This window comes from Gymnoscopelus braueri, assembly GCF_963280865.1.
Source record: "Gymnoscopelus braueri genome assembly, chromosome: 18".
In the NCBI taxonomy this organism is placed as follows: Eukaryota; Metazoa; Chordata; class Actinopteri; order Myctophiformes; family Myctophidae; genus Gymnoscopelus; species Gymnoscopelus braueri.
In genome coordinates, this window is record NC_137618.1 from 37,816,843 (window position 1) to 37,835,824 (window position 18,982).

The window sequence follows — 18,982 nt, forward strand, 5'->3', positions numbered from 1 at the left end:
TTCACGCGCACGTGCGTTTGGTGCACGTGCCACCGCCAGCACGATCGGTGCTGACACAGGCACTGGGCAGAGCCTTTCCAACTTCAGTCTATGCTATGACTACAGTGTCTATCATTACAAATTACATTTATTATTAAGGAGGTTACTTTATGGTCATTACAGTCGTAGCCTACTAGACATATGGTGATGAGATGGGTAACAAATGTTTCATATTTATTTTCTTATTCTTCATAAGAAATTAAACAATTCAAGTTTAGAATTGAGAAAACAATACTCAGCAGAGATGGTAAAAGTACTACTCACTTTCTTCACTTAAAGTAGAAGTAGCCTCAGATACATTTACTTATGTAAAAAGCGACTTTGGTAAAAGTACTCATTCAACTAATTACTCAAGTAAAAGTACAAAAGTACAGGCTCTGAAATGTACTTGAAAAGTTAAAGTAAAAAGACCTCTTGAAGTCTACCGCAGTGGTTCTCAACCTTTTTACCACCTCAGAAAATAATATTATGGCTCACCATTATGACCGACTGATGTTAAAATACAGTAGCGTAGACCTACTGTATACCCATCCTATTCAGCTATTTGCACAGTACAAATGTATTAAGAATATGTCATTTAGATTTTCACAGTGTACATTATGGTAGCACTAAGACAGACAGACAGACAGACAGACAGACAGACAGACAGACAGACAGAGATGACATTAACAACCGTGAGCTACATTATTCAAACACAGCACGTGAGATACAGTCTACTTCAAACAAACACACACACGCACACACATCTTCATTGTCAGGTTAACTCACCATGCTGCGCCGAGGTTCAAAGAGTTTAATGCACGGCACTTCCAAAGTTTGTACAATGTTTAAGTCACAGGAGCTGGTTTTCATATCGTAAATAATATGAACGTTGGCCCAAATCTTGCGTTTAATCCACATGGTTCTTGTTTATTGTGTTGCGGTCACAGACCATGATAGCAGACTCATACTGGTTAACAGAAACAAACTTACCATAAAAGCGGAGGATTTCAAAATAAGAGCCGCTTGTAAAGATTAGTCGACAGTAGTTTTATTTTTTTGTCTACTTACAGGAAGTAGAAGTGACACATCAGTACCAGCAACGGTATGCAAGAGGTTTGCATCTGTTCTGCCGCGCAACATTAAAAATAAAGCAACATATGTTTCTAAATATATATAATTCAAGAAGAATATATATAATATTATAATAAAATAATATAATTTTTTTTTTTTTTTACAATAATATATATATTTTTAAATACATAATTCACACAGGGCCCCTGCAGGCTCAGGCCGTGGAACACAAGTTCCACTAAGTTCCACGGTTAATGCGGCCCTGCACACACACACACACACACGCACACACACACACACACACACACACACACACACACACACACACACACACACACACACACACACACACACACACACACACACACACACACACACACACACGCGCGCACATGCACATGCACACACACACGCACACGCACACGCACACGCACACACACACACACACACACCGGCAACTCTCTTAATCTTAATGAAGTTATTCTAAGTCTTCTGTCAGCACGGGTGGCTGTGTGATTGTGTGGTTTGTGTGAGTGTGTGAGGATATTCTGTATACTTGTATATGTGTATACTTGTATGTGTGTATACTTGTATGTGTGTATACTTGTATGTGTGTATGTGTGTATACTTGTATGTGTGGATACTTGTATGTGTGTATACTTGTATGTGTGTATACTTGTATGTGTGTATGTGTGTATACTTGTATGTGTGGATACTTGTATGTGTGGATACTTGTATATACAGTATGCTGCTGTGTGTGTGTGGGTGCATGGTGTGGTATATGGTCTAGATGTCGCAATCTATCTTCTGATGCAGCATGCGTTCTGAAAAACAAACCGAGAGGTCACGCTCCCTTCCACTCATACTGTACTGTACTGTGCAGCCCTAGCGCTTGTGTCTGTCTGTGTGAAACTGTACAAACTCAGCACGGTGCGACTCGCCTCGCTTCTTTGCGTCTGTGAGAAATGTTTGTCAGCCAGCAGCAGCTTTCTCATCCAAGAGTGAAAACCACATAGACATACTTTGTCATATATTAACTATAGAGTATAACTTTTATTTAAGCAGGTTTGTCACGTTCAACCCAGATATGGCTCAAACAAGGGGTTAAATTTGTTCGTCTGCTATGCCACAAACATGTGCAACGCCCAACCAACAGTCGTAAAGGAGCGTAAATCCCTACTCTCCTTCAAAACCGCTCTAAAGGAGCACTTACAGGTGGCTGCAATTCGAAACTGGCCTCTGTAAAAGCCTACCCCCCCCCCCCCCCACTCGAACAATTTATTGTACATATTTTAGTTTTTAGTTTTCTAAGTGTTTATATGATGTTTTGCATAGTAGTGTTTATTTGTCTGTCATTGAATGTTTTGATGAATTGAATACAAAGGACCCCAATGGAAACAAGCCATAGGCTTTCTTGGGTTTAAAATCCTTTTAGTAGACCTTGTATTTCAACTGTACTTTCCTGTACTTTCTTTTTTGCAAACTGCTAATAAAGTATTCAATCAATCATTCAATGTCTCACTGAGATCACATGTCTCTTTTACAAAGGGAGACCTGGCCAAGAATAGCAGCAACATGTTTCGACCATCAAATAACATAAAATCACATAGATTTGAGTGCATCGAAATGATCGAATGAAATATTTTCAAACAGACAACCTTGGATTCAATAGATTTCACCATAGTTTTACTGAAAAATCGTTCCAGGTTACAATGCTTTAAAGATTTAAGCTCTGTCTGTTCAATGCAGCAGCTGCAGAAAACCCTGAAAGTTTTCTTTCCCAGTTCTGTTCAGACTTTGGGTATAAACCTCAAAGTAGCCTAAGAAAGGAGATCTTATTTTCCATAATTAAAGTTCAAGAGAGAGGATAAGTGAGTCGGAATTTTGCCAAGAATGGATTTGTAAATAAAATCATACTGAGGTGGCATGTAAAGCAGGCCGGTTCACTTTTGAATAATTATACAGTGGCAAGCAGGAAAACCACATTTTGTAATTGATCTCAGAGCTATGCATGTTATTCCACTTTTATTCTTACTGCATCAGACTTAAGTAGAGATGGGGCGATAATCGTTATGATCGTTTATTGTGATAAAAAAAACGCTCAAAGTATACTACGTTACTTCTGTTACATCAATTGATCATTAACCCATTAAGACCTGAAGCCGATTCTACGAATGTCTCCTAAATCCCAACAGTTTTCTGAAAAACTTATGTTTCTATATCAGTGGTGCTCAATCTTTTTCATGTCAAGGACCCCCAAAATTATATGTATTTGGCAGCGGACCCCCATCTCAAAATATATTGTTCCAGGGACCCCCCAGAAGCAAAGATTCAAATTAAAAATGTTTGCTTTAAAAAAATATATATTCAATGATTTGCACAAATGTTCTCGATTTAAAAAAAATAGCAGATCTACAAGCTCGTAGCGCGGCACTCGGTGCCGCGCTATGAGCTTGTATATCTGCTATTTTTGAATAGCCAAAGTGTAAAATAATGCTTTTTAGCTCAAATAAAAAAATGACACAGATGCGTTCCAGGTCTTAATGGGTAAAAGAAAAAAGACATTGACATGCTCATGCATACCATATTCAAGCATGGAGACGCAAGCAGAGAATGCGGCACTTTGCGACAGTCGGAGGTCGGTGTGCATTTTGCGTCATTTGCGTGAATAAGTGAACAAGCGAACACATTTTGTCCCAGTGACCAAAATCACACTAGAAAATGATCTTCGCCTCCGGTGTGAACACACTTTCTCTCCCTTCTCCACCCTCCCTCTCCCTCCCTCTCTCCTTCCCTCCCCTCACATTAACTGTTGCCTAACAACACTGTGCTGTGATTTGTGCTGACACCAAGCATGTTCAGTCCATATATGGGTATATGTGCGCCCGCCACAGACACTGCTCGCCACATCTAGTGCTTTATATGGTATATCAATCAATGTATACAGTATGTGCCATGGACTCACTGTTTCTATTCAAACACACAGTTTCTATTCAAACGCACGCACGCACGCACGCACGCACGCACGCACGCACGCACGCACGCACGCACGCACGCACGCACGCACGCACGCACGCACGCACGCACGCACGCACGCACGCACGCACGCACGCACGCACGCACGCACGCACGCACGCACACACACACACACACACACACACACACACACACACACACACACACACACACACACACACACACACACACACACACACACACACACACACACACACACACACACACACACACACACAGAGACTGACACACGTGTGCACATGTACCAACAACACACATACACAGAGGCAGGAAATGATTCCATTTCAGGTAAGGAGAGGACTGGGATTGGGAGCAAAGTGCAACGTGTGCGGCTCTCGATCCGTTCTAAATCCACTGGTGTTTTTTACATGCAGAGATTTGAATCTCTATTCTCTATTGTGGAAGTGTTATGATGACCACACCACCAGTACAGTAAATTGTATACTGTATGTCAGTAGCGTCCCCAGGAATTACATTTAGGGCAGGCGAGATTATTATTTTTTTGCATCCCCTCCATCGGCTATCGAAAACCGGCGAAAGTGGCCGTTTTACAGATGTTTTGGCCATTATCTCCGGAACGGAAGGTCCAATCTGCTCAGTTCAAAGCTTGTTGGATGCGTGACTTTGAGGACATTAAGCACGCACATTTGGGTTATTTGGGTTTTCTAGGGGAGGCGAGATCTTAGTTGGGCAGGCTGCTGTAGATTCTAAGTTCTATCAAACCCTTTCAAAACCATTCAGTCCATTGCATGTCAGTGGAGTGTCTAGTGATCTAGTCTAGTGATCTCTGGCCTTGTTTAGCTGATTGCTAAGTATATGTGTGTGTGTGTGTGTGTGTGTGTGTGTGTGTGTGTGTGTGTGTGTGTGTGTGTGTGTGTGTGTGTGTGTGTGTGTGTGTGTGTGTGTGTGTGTGTGTGTGTGTGTGTTAAAATTCACCATCAAAGCAAGAATGCAAATATTACCAACCAAGTACAACCTGTCAATCTGGTATCCTGACATCCATAGTCCACTCTGTATAAACCATCATGATTCTGAACAACACCTAGAATCCATTGCACACATCATCAATGGATGTAGTGCATATAAAAATGTGTACATTGCTCGCATTGTTGACTTAGTGTCCGATGCAGTCAAAAAAATGTATGCCTTCCAGTGCAGCAATGTACAAACACTCAAGAGTGCTACCAGATTGGTTTGGTTTAGCTTGTGATGTCTTTGCTAACATCCCAAATACCCCTGATGTCGTTTTTGTTGACACCTGTCACAAGGAGGTTCTGATTCTGGAGGTGGTTTGTGTTTTTGATCTATACATGAACCAGGCTTACCAAGATAAGCATTCTAAGTACCAACCGCTACTGAGAATCATAACAAACCTTGGGTACAGATGCAGATTCTCTGTACTCATATTTGGAAGCCTGGGCCATGTATATAAGCTGACCACGAGTGGCCTAGCAATCCCTGGCATGACAAAAAACTAAGCCAAACAACTTGCGAAATATTGCTCTGTTTCAGCTATTATAGGCAGTTTGTCTGTGTGGAGGAGGAGGTGCCATGTGTTTCCTTAGGGACCATGAACTATCAACCCCGTTATATTTGTTTCCCTGAAAATGAATTGTAATTTGTGGATTCAAATAAAGAATTAAAATGTGTGTGTGTGTGTGTGTGTGTGTGCGACGTGCGTGCGTGCATGCCTGCCTGCCTGTCTGTTCGTAAGTGTGTGAAGACTGTGAACATGTGCATACTCATTTTTGTGTGTGTGTGTGCACGTGTGTGTGTGTGCACGTGTGTGTCCGTGGCGAACCTTGGCGTGCGTGCGTCCGTGCATGCATGTGTGTGTCATACAGGGAGATGTCCTACGACCTATATAGGCTATGGGCTGAAGAGAGTTGTTCTCCTGCTTTTCTGGTTTCAGTGAATAAAGCAAAGCATGATCCCACAGTGACACGCAGGGCTTACGAGCTGCTTTCTGTTCGGCCGCTGGACATTTCCTGCTGCTCGACTGTAAATTCTCTCTTTCAGCTCCATAGAAAATCCTTTTTACTGCGATTGTACTACCTGTGTTTTTGTAGCCACAGATTGGCTGCTTCAAAATCCCATGCAGCCTCTTAGCAGAGAATCCCGCAGTGGTACTCTGACTGAATGTCTTTTCACCTGGGCTATATTTAGTATATCCAAACCGATATGCATCATGGTGCACGCTGAGTGGTTGTGTGCAAAAAGGGGGTTGCATTGTCGAGTTGTTTTATTGCTAAAGTAAAGCAGGCATAGCCAATGAACATCTGCAGTAACCTTAACCCATTCAAACTGGGAACCCATCTCTGTCATTTTAGATTTCTTTGGCTATTCAAAAATAGCAGATACAAGCTACAAGCTCATATGAGCTTGTAGATCTGCTATTTTTGAAGAAAAAAAACGTGAAAATGTGTGCAAATCATTGAATATAAATATATTTTAAGCGAAAATTTGGAACTGAAATATTTGCTTCTGGGAGTTCCTGGAACAAAATATTGTACAAAATGTATAAAAAATATATATTCAAAGATTTGCAAAAAAAATCACGATTAAAAAAAAAATAGCAGATCTACAAGCTCCGCGCTATGAGCTTGTAGATCCGCTATTTTTGAATAGCCCAAACAAATCTAAAATGACAGAGATGCTTTCCCGGATTGAGTGGGTTAATGTAAAAAAGAAAAGTGTACTTGAAAAATCTCTCCTTACTGTAAGTAAAAGTCCGTACTAAAGCCTTATAAGATTAATCTACAGGCAAACAATTGATCCCCACACAGCTCTCTTGGCCATTTCTATGCTATTTTGTGTGGTGGAAAAAACAAGGGAAATGGCTGAAATATCACGGCACAGTTTACGCCGTGGGAGGGATGGATGGTCTGAACCGCTATCAGAGGTTGCCGTAGAAACCGAGCAGAGGCTATTTGTTCCAATTTGCTTCTGTGTATCGAGATCAAAAAAGCCCCATGTAACCCAAAGTGCTCTCTTCGCATATTAGCCTCCACGTTTGATTTAGCCAGCCAGAGGTATAAATTCACCTGATTTATACGTACGTTCATAAATTAACCCATTAAAGCCGGGAACGCATCTGTGTCATTTTTAAGATTTCTTTGGCTATTCAAAAATAGCAGATATACAAGCTCATAGCTTGTAGATCTGCTATTTTTGGGGGGAAATCTTGGACATTTTGTGCAAATCTTTGAATATATATATTTTTTAAAGCGAACATTTGTAACTCATATCTTTGCTTCTGGGGAATTCTACAAATATCTTCAAAATCCCAACAGTTTTTTTTTTTTAATGTCAAGGACCACCCAAAATGATGACATATTTGGCCGTGGACCCCCATTTCAAAATATTTTCTTCGGGACCCCCCCAAAAGTTGTAACAGAGCTAAAAATGTTCGCTTAAAAAAAAAAAGATTTGCTCAAGTCTTCACGATTTTTCAAAAATAGCAGATCTACAAGTTCAGAATATTTTTGAACAGCCCAAAGAAAAGAAAAAAATAATTACAGGTCTAAATGGGTTAAATTGGAAAACATTTAAGCCTCCGTGTTTTTTGTTGTTGTGGGGCACAAAATAGACGGTACATTTAATTCAAATAGCTACAGGGGTGTTGACATGTGAGACGTAATGAAGGCTGTGGGTTTTGTATTGGGGTGAGAAGGCCCCCAGGCAGTTGATGTAGTGGAGTTTAGTGGCGGGGGTTCGACTGTTCCCTCCTCTCTCCCTCTGTTTTATAGGCAGTGGTGGAAAAAGTAACTACATGTACTCAAATACTGTACTTAAGTACAATTTTGAGGTACTTTTACTGAGACTCCAATATTGAACTTTTTATACTCCACGACAATTATTTGAAAACTTTAGTTACTGGTTACTTTGTAGATTTTGATTATTATTACAAAACATTAACCACTTCAGCCCTATTTAAACTTTGGCTATTTGAAAATAGCCAATCTACAAGCTCACAAGCTTGAACTTGTAGATCTGCTATTTTCAAAAGTTATAAATAATAAATAACATTTTTAGACATATGATAACTTGTGAAACGGAACATTCTGCATAATGAGTACTTTTACTTTTGTTACTTTAAGTATGTCTTGATGGCAATAATTTTGTACTTTTACTCAAGTAAATTTTGATTACCGGACTTTTACTTGTATTTGTATGAGTTGAGTGTTTCTACATGGCAGTATTGATACTTTTACTTAAGTAAAACGTTTACTTTTTCCACCACTGTTTATAGGCCATTCCTGCCCCCCCACCCCCCGCACTCGCCATTGAAAAGTTGGCGGTTTGTTTACGAGAGCGGGAGCAGCTCTTTGTGACACTCCACACCACTTATACGAAGAAGGCGAACAAAATAGTGAAAGACTCACCCCTCCCCCCTTTCTCTCTCTCTCTCTCTCTCTCTCTCTCTCTCTCTCTCTCTCTCTCTCTCTCTCCAGAAGCAGTTTGTAAAGGGATAGACGGTGTTGTCAGGCCCATCCTTGCAACCAGAGGATGCTGGGCCAGTGATGCCTAGGTGGTGAGTACTCACTTCCTGTTTCTCTCTGCAATCTGCTTCTTCTTGCATCCTGGCATGTCAGGAGTGCACTTGTTTTAACCACTTTGTGTGCACTTTGTGTGCACATGCGTGCACGTGCGTGTGTGTTCATTATAGAGAGATACTTCTATATATGTTTTTGTATGAAGAATAGTGAAATTAGCCAAAATACAAGCCCACGACGCGTCGCATTGCAATGCCTTGTGAGCTTGTAGACTGGCTATTTTGGAAAACAAAATAGAGACGCCAGGTTCAGTTTAATTATCCTTCTATTCAAGTTTCCCCCCGCCATTTCTATCTTTTTCTACACAACGTTTTACTACTGTGATGAAGTTCCATAACTTCCACACTTTTCTTTTCTTTTTACTGCTTAACACAGGACTTTTTTTCCCCTCTCTCCTTTGTTTTGAAACCGTTGTCCAAATATCCTGCTGGTCCTACATACGGCATACATCTGTTAATTCCTCTCTCTCTCTCTCTCTCTCTCTCTCTCTCTCTCTCTCCGTCTATTCCCCCTCCACTCGGTGGCCCCTGTAGTAAGAAGTGAGGCAGCCTTTTATGTAGGAAGCCTTTTATTCTGACTGAGAGTAGAAGTGAATTTGAAAAGCAGCATGATTGTGGCAACGGAGACGAGGAGCGGGGACAAAAACAGGAGGGAGAGGAAGAAGAGGAGGAAGAGGAAGAGGGGGGGGGGTTGGGTTCTTTCATACAGGCTGCTATTGGAGGCGTTTTCCCTCTGCAGCACTCTCTCTCTCTCTCTCTCTCTCTCTCTCTCTCTCTCTCTCTCTTTGTCTCTCTCTCTGTCTCTCTGTCTCTCTCTCTCTCTCTCTCTCTCTCTCTCTCTCTCTCTCTTTGTCTCTCTCTCTGTCTCTCTGTCTCTCTCTCTCTCTCTCTCTCTCTCTCTCTCTCTCTCTCGGAATGTTGAATCGTTTCAGTGAGGCATAGCTCTCCCTAATTGGTCCTTTGTGGTGTAATCATTGCTCAGATCGGTTGTGATGTCATCATGTGAGTACCTGCTGATATCGCCGGCCGCCGCCATAACAAACAAGGAGTCACCGAGTTTGTGCGGATCGATAGATCACAACCCTTTTTCGCTGGATTCGAGTGCCATTCTACCCTTAAAAAGTTTGCAGATTGTCTCACACACCCCCTCCCTCAACCCCACAAGACACACAGTCCATAATGAGCTGGTGGATTGTGTGATATGCGCACTGCAGTATAAGTGATGTTAGCTTTGTAATTGGAGCGATCCACTTTTCCCAGTGTGTTTCTTCTCGTTATGTAAGGAAGTAAGACCTAACAGTACAGTATTAGCTTCTGAAATGTACTCGAAACAAAATGAATACAAAAAAGTGTTCAAAAACGGTATGCAGTGCACATCCGGGGGGGGGGGTTATTAACTGAACGAATGCACGCTTAGCTTGTCTAACAACCGCTAAGGCTACAAACTCCCCCGAGAGCCAATTTATCATGAAAGGCATAGGCCAGTTGTGTTTCTCAATCCCCCCTCATTGTCAGCGTCTGTATATATATTTTATATCCCCGCAGGCAGGCCGGGGCCTGGCATTTTGCTTAAACATTCTGTTGCTCTATTCCCCTCCCGCGGCGGCCACCTCTTCTTTCACTTACTTGTCTCTCGATTCAATCGGTGGCCTAAATGTGTCCCCCTAATGTGTGTTGGAGCATCAGTGCAGCCAGGCCCGATTCTCCAGCTCCTTTTAACTCATTCAATCCGGGGACGCATCTCTGTCATTTTAGATTTATTTGGCTATTCAAAAATAGCAGATATACAAGCTCATAGCGCGGCACCGAGTGCCGCACTACGAGCTTGTAGATCTGCTATTTTTTTGAAAAATCGGGAACATTTGTGCAAATCTTTGAATATATATATTTACATTTTTAACTCAAGTCTTTGCTTCTGGGAACAAAATATTTTCAGATGTCACCCAGAAGCAAAGATTTGAGTAAAAAATAAATCGCTTTAAAAACGACATGATTTTTCAAAAATAGCAGATCTACAAGCTCGTAGTGCGGCACTCGGTGCCGCACTACGAGCTTGTATATCTGCTATTTTTGAATAGCCCAAAGAAATGACACACAGATGCGTTCCCGGTCTTAAAGGGTTAAAGAGGCTCTGCTTGTGTTTGCCTTTGGTTTGCTGTCCTCTCTCTCCTCTGGGAGGAGAGCAGGGGGCCTCCAGTCGTGGCTGGCATGTTCTCCCCCCCTCTCGCTGCTGTTTGCTGATATTTGGTTGCGGAATGACAATAAACCGGAAGAAAACACAACCCTTTTCAACCCAAATGAGAGAGAGAACAAGGGAAAGAGAGAGAGAGTGTGTGTGTGTGTTAGAGAGAGAGAGAGAGAGAGAGAGAGAGAGAGAGAGAGAGAGGGAGAGAGAGAGAGAGACCTCGAAAACAAGGACATGGGGACTCATCCCTGGAAGGGGGGGGGCTTTGCTTTAAAGCATTTTGGTTTTGTGGCCCCTAGGGCCGAATTAAGGGAGCGTCATTATCCCTGGCAAATTACCACGGCTGCCTTTGTGGGTCTCAGCCACGGTACGTTAGGGTGCCTTTAAAAAACGTGGCCGAGCCATGCCCATTCAGTGCACAAAAGAGAGAGGGGCCTACTGGCAGATCCTTGGCCAGGCTCACAGAGGAGGCTTTCACACACACCACACCACACTGCACTGGCTGGTTGATGGGGGGTGGGGTGGGGTGGAGATGGAAGAGAGGGTCTTCTTCCTCTCTTCTAAGATGAGTAAAAAAAAAAACGCATCTCAGATGCTGGCCCATGCCTGTGACATGCTTGAGAAAAGAAGATGTCATCGCCCTCGCCCTCGTCCGGGCTGAGCTTCGAGGAACAACTCGGGTTTCAGCCAAAAATGCTTGAAGCTGATTGATGAGACCGCTGATGGAGGATGGGGTGGACCTTGCGGTATAGTCGTTGTACGCTGTAGCTCAGCGTTCCAGTTCCACGTGCTTGTTCACTGAGATTCTTCTGTCTTGTTTCTCTACCCTTACCGGCGCACCATGGGTAGATTAATAAAGCCTGACATTGTGTCACGCACGGAAAATAGCCACGCGCATGCTCATAATGTGTCACGCTTGTAGATCTGCTATTTTCAGTGCGCGACACCAGAGCACAGCTAAGTTTAAATCAGACGTAAGCCTTCCTGTGTTGTTATACCCATGTAGGGGCAATTGTTCAGGGAGCATAATAAAGAATTGTGGCTGCAAGTGTTTGCCCTGGTCACTGCTCCAATGGTTATGGGGTCATTTTGAGAGGACTGGACCTTGCAGTTAAGTCCAAGCCTCCTTTGTCCTCCCGCCATTGAGTGATGGAGCTCTCAAAAGCTGTAGGATCTGATTCTTTTTTTCTTTTTTTCTTCTTTCATTCATTTCTAAGGATTTCAACCGATACAGAGGTCGCACCATGTATGAAGGTCTCAGACAATTTATGTGTAAATGTTTTGTGGGATTCAAGTCTTGTCTAAAATGTTATATTGGTCATACTTAAAGTACAGTAGACATCAGCGTTGATACTCCTCGCATCGCTCTGCAACTTTAAACTCCCCGAAGAAACATAAATAATAAAGGCACTCGAAGTATATCGCACACACACACACGCTCAGTAAATACCACGAGTGTGTGCGGAACATTTGTTCCCTGGCGCGTTGCCAGTATTTATCATCTAATCAACTGGAGAGGCTTTACCCCTGCGATTGATGGCTCCTTCATTTTATTTTTCTTTCCTGGTGCCTAGTGGGAGATTTCATTACTCCGTAACGTTGTTTCCCAGTTTTATGAACTCAATTCCTCCACCGAGGAAGATGAAGAAAAAGGGGGGAGGGCTTTTGTTCAGCGGGGCCATGCTGGAGACACTGAGCCCGTAAATACTGAGCTGATCTTTGGATCATTAAGCTGTGAGCCTTGGGTCGTTTGGTTCTTTATCGCCCAGGCCTGGATCCCAGGCCGTAACGGAGGCTAACTGGCTAATGATTAGCTGTCGTCAACCCGGCCCCGCGATGGACCTAGCTGCTGCTGACTAGCTGAAAGGGAGGAGGCTATGAAAACATATAAATCAGCCCTCAAATACTGTGACCTCAGAGCTTTGGTCTGGTTTGTGTGCACAGTCAGACTGGTTAAACAGTTGTTGATGTCTAAATTTGAAGCCACATGGCCCTGCACTTAACCACAGTAACCCTACAGTAGCGTCCCTATTCTGGGGCAAACATTCAGCGAAAGAAAAATAGCAGTTCTACAAACTCACAATGCATTGCATCGTTGTACGTTGTGAGCTTATAGACTGAGTATTTTCGAGGAAGATAGTTGGTGTGGAGGGGGAAAAAAGGAGGGGACCTTTAGCATGGACCCCTGGGGGTCAACGGAGTATACAGGGTTTAAGTAACCTTGTCACCAACCTTTTTCTCATCTTACGAGGAGAAAAAGCCTGGTGACGAACTACAGCTAGCTGACAGTGTCTATAGGACCGGACTTCCATTGTATGTACTTACCCAGGAAGCTGTCTTTTTCGACCAATCACAACAGGGTTTTCATGCCCGTGGAATGTGTACTTCCGCTTAATAATAATAATAATAATAATAAACTTTATTTGTATAGCACCTTTCATGACATGAAATGCAGCTCAAAGTGCTTTACAGAGCAAGAATACAATTACAGTTACAACTAATTTAACAATAAAGCAAAAAAGAAAAAGAAAAAAGAAAAGCAGAAGCATAAAACAACATTAAAAAAATCGCAAAAGGCAGTGAATCAGGCAATACAGTGAGGACATGTATATCAACATAGAGATTTAAAAATCAACCAAAGAATCTGCTAAAAGCAAGAGTGAAGAAGTAGGTCTTGAGCTGTGCTTTAAAGCTATCGACAGAGGCTGCCCTGTCTTAGGTGTAATGGGAGTTTATTCCACGCTGTCGGTCCGTAGAAGCAGAATGCTGCTTCACCGTGTTTTTTATATGTCATTGTAGGCACCTCGATCAGGTCAGCACTAATGAAGACCTGAGGGGGCGGTTCGTAACATATCTAGGCAGGCAGTCATAGAGGTAGGAAGGTGCCAGACCATTGTTAGACACATCTTAGACACATTCAGTAGACGTTCTCGTCCAGCGTATTTGTGGTTACGAGGTTTTAAGAGTTTTGTGTTCACACTTCACAGTCAGACAGTGTTCACAGTGGCTAAACAGTTGTTGATGTCTACCACTTGGAAGCCACATGAACCTGTACTTAAAAAGTTGTCAAGCACTCCACCTAATTGCTCTACATCAAACCATGCGGAGGTCTATGTGCACGCGTGTTTGTGAATGCGACAAACAGTAGTTGTCGCCTCTTGCCTCTGATATTAAGTATATTGCCTGAGTCTCTAAACAGTCATGAGGTGTATGAGACTGAGGGGGAGATGATGATTGTTTATCTGGAAGGATAGAGAGAGCGAGAACCTCTGTTTTGGATAACGATCATCCCTTCCCATCTATCCGGGAAGCCCAATTATTTCTGCTCAACCGGAATCCATTGTGCTAAGAATGATACACCTCAATAGCGAAAGAATAGAAACAACGATAATGGTCTTCCTGCTTAAGGAGAAGATATTAGATCAACTTTTTTAGTTAGTCTCTGAACTAGTGAACTCTGCACTTCAAACCTGCAGGTTCAGGTTCGTGTCTCTGGCGTTTGAAGAACTTCCAAAAATCACAGTACAGTCAGGGATTTGTTGGATACACACACACACCATGCATACACCCCACCTGAACCTCACCTCCCGAGCTCAGAACTTTTCCAGCACGCCCCTGGGTTCCCCCTCCCTGCGCCCTCCTGGTGCGTGGGAATGTGTGGGAAAAACACTCCGAACCGCCAGGGCCTGTCGGGTTGTCAATTCCTGGCTGTATTGGCTGCTTAAATCATTCAGCGAGGATTAGAGGGACCGTGTTTTCTAATTATAGACCTGGCCCTGTACGTTTCCCTCCTAAGTGGGGTCGAATCTAACCCAACAGGCTGTCAGCCAGTAGCTCGCTCGTAGCTACATTTTCTCTCCGTTTCACATTTTCACACATTTTTACGTTGTCATTTCCCCCCTTGTCCCACACTCTATCTTTTCAGCCGCTCCTCTCTCTCTCTCTCTCTCTCTTCTTTGTCTCTTCATCTCTCTTCTCTTCCTTCTCGGCGCATTCAACAGAGAACTCGGAACAAAGACTGTTTTATTTGGCTTAAATAAACCCCAATGAGGTTGCTGTCAAAATAAATCACTTCCTGTATCAAGGAGGAAGCAGGGCATTGACTGAAAAGATAGTTTTTCGTATTCTTTATTTTTTTTACGCCCTCCAGAACACAATCAATCAGTGCCTTTCACATCCTTTCACCCTTGCAGAACAATCCCTTCGATTAACCTCTGAGAGAAGAACCCATCAGCCATTACCATTACAAAGGTGTTTATAGACACATTCACTTTAGGGCTTTTGTGCCAGGAAACTTAGTTGAAAGGACCATATTAATAAGCATAAACCATTGAAAGAGAAAGAGAATAATGGGGAATGATGGCTGCCAATCATAAATAAGGCATCAAGCTTAACCCATTAAGAACTGGAACGCATCTGTGTCACTTTTTGATTTGAGCAAAAAAAAAAAGCTTTATTTTACACTTTGGCTATTCAAAAATAGCAGATATACAAGCTCATAGCGCGGCACCGAGTGCCGCGCTATGAGTTTGTAGATCTGCTATTTTTGAACGATCGTGAAATTGTGTGCAAATCTTTGAATACATATTGTTTTAAAGCGAACATTTTTAACTCAAATCTTTGCTTCTGGGGGTCCCTGGAGCAAGTTTGAGGGTCCTTGACATGAGAAAGTTTGAGCACCACTGATATAGAAACATACGTTTTTTTCAGAATACTGTTGGGATTTAGAAGACATTCGTAGAATCGGCCTCAAGTCTTAATGGGTTAAAGTAATTTTTGGGCCATTTTTTGAGGCTTCATTTGAAGAGTGACAGGAGAGATAGTAGTGGAATTACAAACAGCAAATGATCCCGCATGCTGGGAATTCGCTGGTCAGGCCGTGTTTCGGCCATGTGGTATGCGGCCTCGGTTCACTCCATAATGCATGTTTCATTGCAGTGGTCGCTCTAGCGAAACACGTTTAATGCGTAAGTCGGCACACATGAAATAGAAGAGTGTTTTTGACAGAAGCGTGCAGGTGGTGTTGAATCAAAAACGATCCTTCCTCTCCTCTTTCCTTCTAGCCTGGTTCCAGACCATAGGCCCCGCCCACTCTCTGAGTGGACTGCCTCTTGGTCTGGTGTTGTAAATGTGAACCTATAGGACGGTACACAAATTGTATTGTCCAATGAGTGTCGGAGGTGGGCGTGGGGATCCCTTAGGATTGGTTTAGGGAATTTCTTATCCCCTCCCCCTTCTAATCGCCGACACATGGAGCCCATGTCAGACTGAAGCTCCACGCAGGTCCAGTCTGATAATCAGGCTACTTTCCTTCGTCACAGACGTTCTTCAGAGTGGGTTGCATTGTGACAATGTGACTCAGGTTATTAATATATTGTATTCATCAAGTTTTGTTTGGATACCTTTCTACCTTTCTATTTTCTGTTAATTATAAATTAAAGGGCCTGCACCATGAATTTTTATTTTTTATTTTTATTTAATATCATATTGTTTATGTCCCTAAAACGTTTTTCAAAAGGTTTGAGCCTAAATCAAGCCTCAGATATACTCATTCCAACTAACTTCTCTCTGGCTTATAAAGCACTTTCACCTGCAATACCACATTGTCCTGTTTGGCACGGGGCGCTATTGAGCCAGTTTGTATGCATGTTATCTCCTGGTTCTGTGTGGAAACTGGTTGGAACTGAAAAACGGGAGGGATTGTACCCTGACGTGACGTCACGTCAGGGACCAAATCAGTTTGGCCTGTTTTGAGACCAATTTACAGAAAACCCCAGATTTGCTGTGAAAGCCTGAGTGTTCAAACTGGGGTATTTTGGGGGATAGAAGAGAGGTAGGGGAGACACACAAAAAAGAAGAAAAAGTTCAAATTCATTGTGTAGTCCCTTTAAATTTGTAAGCTTTTTCCGAGCCTTTATTGAAAGTCACAGTGGAGAGAGAAATGAAACAGGGAGATAGAGTAGAGGGAATGCAGCAAATGGTCCGACCGGACGGGAATCGAACCGGGAACATGGTGCCAGGCATCAGAGCATACGTGGTACAGTACTGTACGTGCCCTAACCACTCGGCTGTCAGGTCTTTTCTTAGTGAAACAACTCAGTGAGACCCGTGGAACCGCGAAGCTCCTTGGAAAATTTGCATACTCTGTTTTGTAACCTTAAAAATGGTCCACTCACATTGTGAACGGCGTTCTGGAGCAGATGTGCCAGCTTTGAACATTCATGTCTGCTCCTCCGTGCTCCGGATAGAGAGAGAGAGAGAGAGAATGACAAAGCTTACCACAGTATGCCGCTTGCAAATGAAAGGCTACACTTGGCTCAGAGCTGTTTGGGTGTCTTGGGAGCCAAGTTATTGAGCCCTTGAATAGGTACAGCGCGCACTGTCACTATTCAATGTCAAGACGGAATAAAGGCACATTCCACATTCCCCCAACGTTTTACATGAGTCCCCCCCACACACACTCATCTGGCAGAATTTGGCTTCTTTACAGAATTAATTACTCTGAGGTTTTGGGGCTGATGAGTGCTCTTTGTGTTGTCAGTGTCCTGGTCCTTTGTGGGCCCCCCCAACACTGACATCAGGCTTGGCTGACAGAGAAAGTCCTTATTAGTTCTGCTCCGTGCTAATGTTGTTGTCAGAATAAAAAGATATTAAACAAGTCCAGTGTTTGAAATGCCGGGGATTTAGAGCATCTAACCCAAATGAATGGCCTGAATGGATTAGTTTATAATTAAGCCTGTAATTAGGCCTTTAGAAATCTTTCTTTCTCAAGCAACAGGTGTCGGACAACACTTAGTTGTCTTTGAGGATTCGTTCGCAGCGTGTGTGCCTAGCTGTGATACAGTGTCATTGACCTCCACTGTCTGGTTGAAAATAACCCATGTTGTTTCTCCTTTAAGCTAAAAAGAATGTTATTTATTCGTTTTGCTTCAACCAGTGATTACACTACGGTAATTGCAGTACCAGTCGGCCCCCCTCAGAAACTCGCAGGGAGTGTCGGCTCGCTCTCAGAATTGTAAATGCTCTGTTTGAACCACTTTGTTTTGCATCAGGGACTGGTTAACAATGCCACAGATGATCACTGGGTTGCTGCGTTGCTGCTCATTTTATAACACCAAATTTCCTGGCGCGGCGCCTGGGTCATGCATCAGGGCGACTGTAACAAGGCATCGCGTTGTGAGACCACTAAGCAATTAAAGCAGGACCGAAGATGTTTTGTCTTACGTAATTACATCAGAATGGATTTAATTATAGAGATGGGTGCGTCACACAAGTCACAGGGTGGCAGGTAGTATTGTAGTATTTGGGTGGATCGTCTGTCTTTTGGTCGAAGCTCTGTGTGTGTGTGTGTGTGTGTGTGTGTGTGTGTGTGTGTGTGTGTGTGTGTGTGTGTGTGTGTGTGCGTGTGCGTGTGCGTGTGTGACTGTGTATATGTGTGTGCGTAAGCGAGTGCGAGAGAGAGAGAGAGAGAGAGAGAGAGAGAAGATTAGATGGGCCTGTGGTTTAGCTGTGGGCATTCATCACTGCACCATTGTACTATGTGGGGACTGGCCGCAGAACTTTAAAAGCCACAAAGTAAAATCTTTGGTGTTTATCTATTTGTAACCCAAGAGAGTGTACAAATGTAACCAAACAGCCCCAGCAAGGGTCTGTTTGGTTACATTTGTACACTCGCTGAGTTAAAGTGGCACTGAGCATTTTACTGTACAGTCTGCTGCCTTTACATGTCTTGTCTGGAGAGAGCCTCTGTGAACCCCAAACGATGAGCACTTTCAAAGGAGCCACTCGTTTAGTTGTTGACGGTTATGTATAACAATCAATCCAGTCAATAATCACCATAGAGATTCTCCTATTGCATGCCGATGAGAGAGAGAGGACATTGTGAGAGCGAGGTGTGAAATTGACCAGCCCTCAGATAGAAGTGAGTTGTATCCAGTTGTGCGAGTGTATTCATGCTTGTGTAACTGCGAAAGTATAAGAGAAGATTGTGTGTGTGTGTGTGCCAACCTGGTTTTAGGGCTGTGCAGTGATAATAATAATTACAGTATATCGATATTGTGAAATTAGACTATGTATCATCTGGGATATGCAAAAGTGTTTGTCTTTTCCTGCTT

The 18,982-nt window shown here is 42.9% G+C and overlaps 1 protein-coding gene across 2 annotated transcripts in view; it reads left to right on the forward strand.

Annotated features, from left to right (window-relative positions):
* sema5ba (sema domain, seven thrombospondin repeats (type 1 and type 1-like), transmembrane domain (TM) and short cytoplasmic domain, (semaphorin) 5Ba) overlaps positions 1-18,982 on the forward strand; it is a 227,406-nt gene that overhangs the window by 34,330 nt on the left and 174,094 nt on the right. For both annotated transcript variants that reach the window (XM_080456598.1, XM_080456599.1), the window contains exon 2: positions 8,583-8,662. The gene's annotated coding sequence lies outside the window, so the exon portion shown is untranslated. The remainder of the gene's footprint in view (positions 1-8,582; positions 8,663-18,982) is intronic.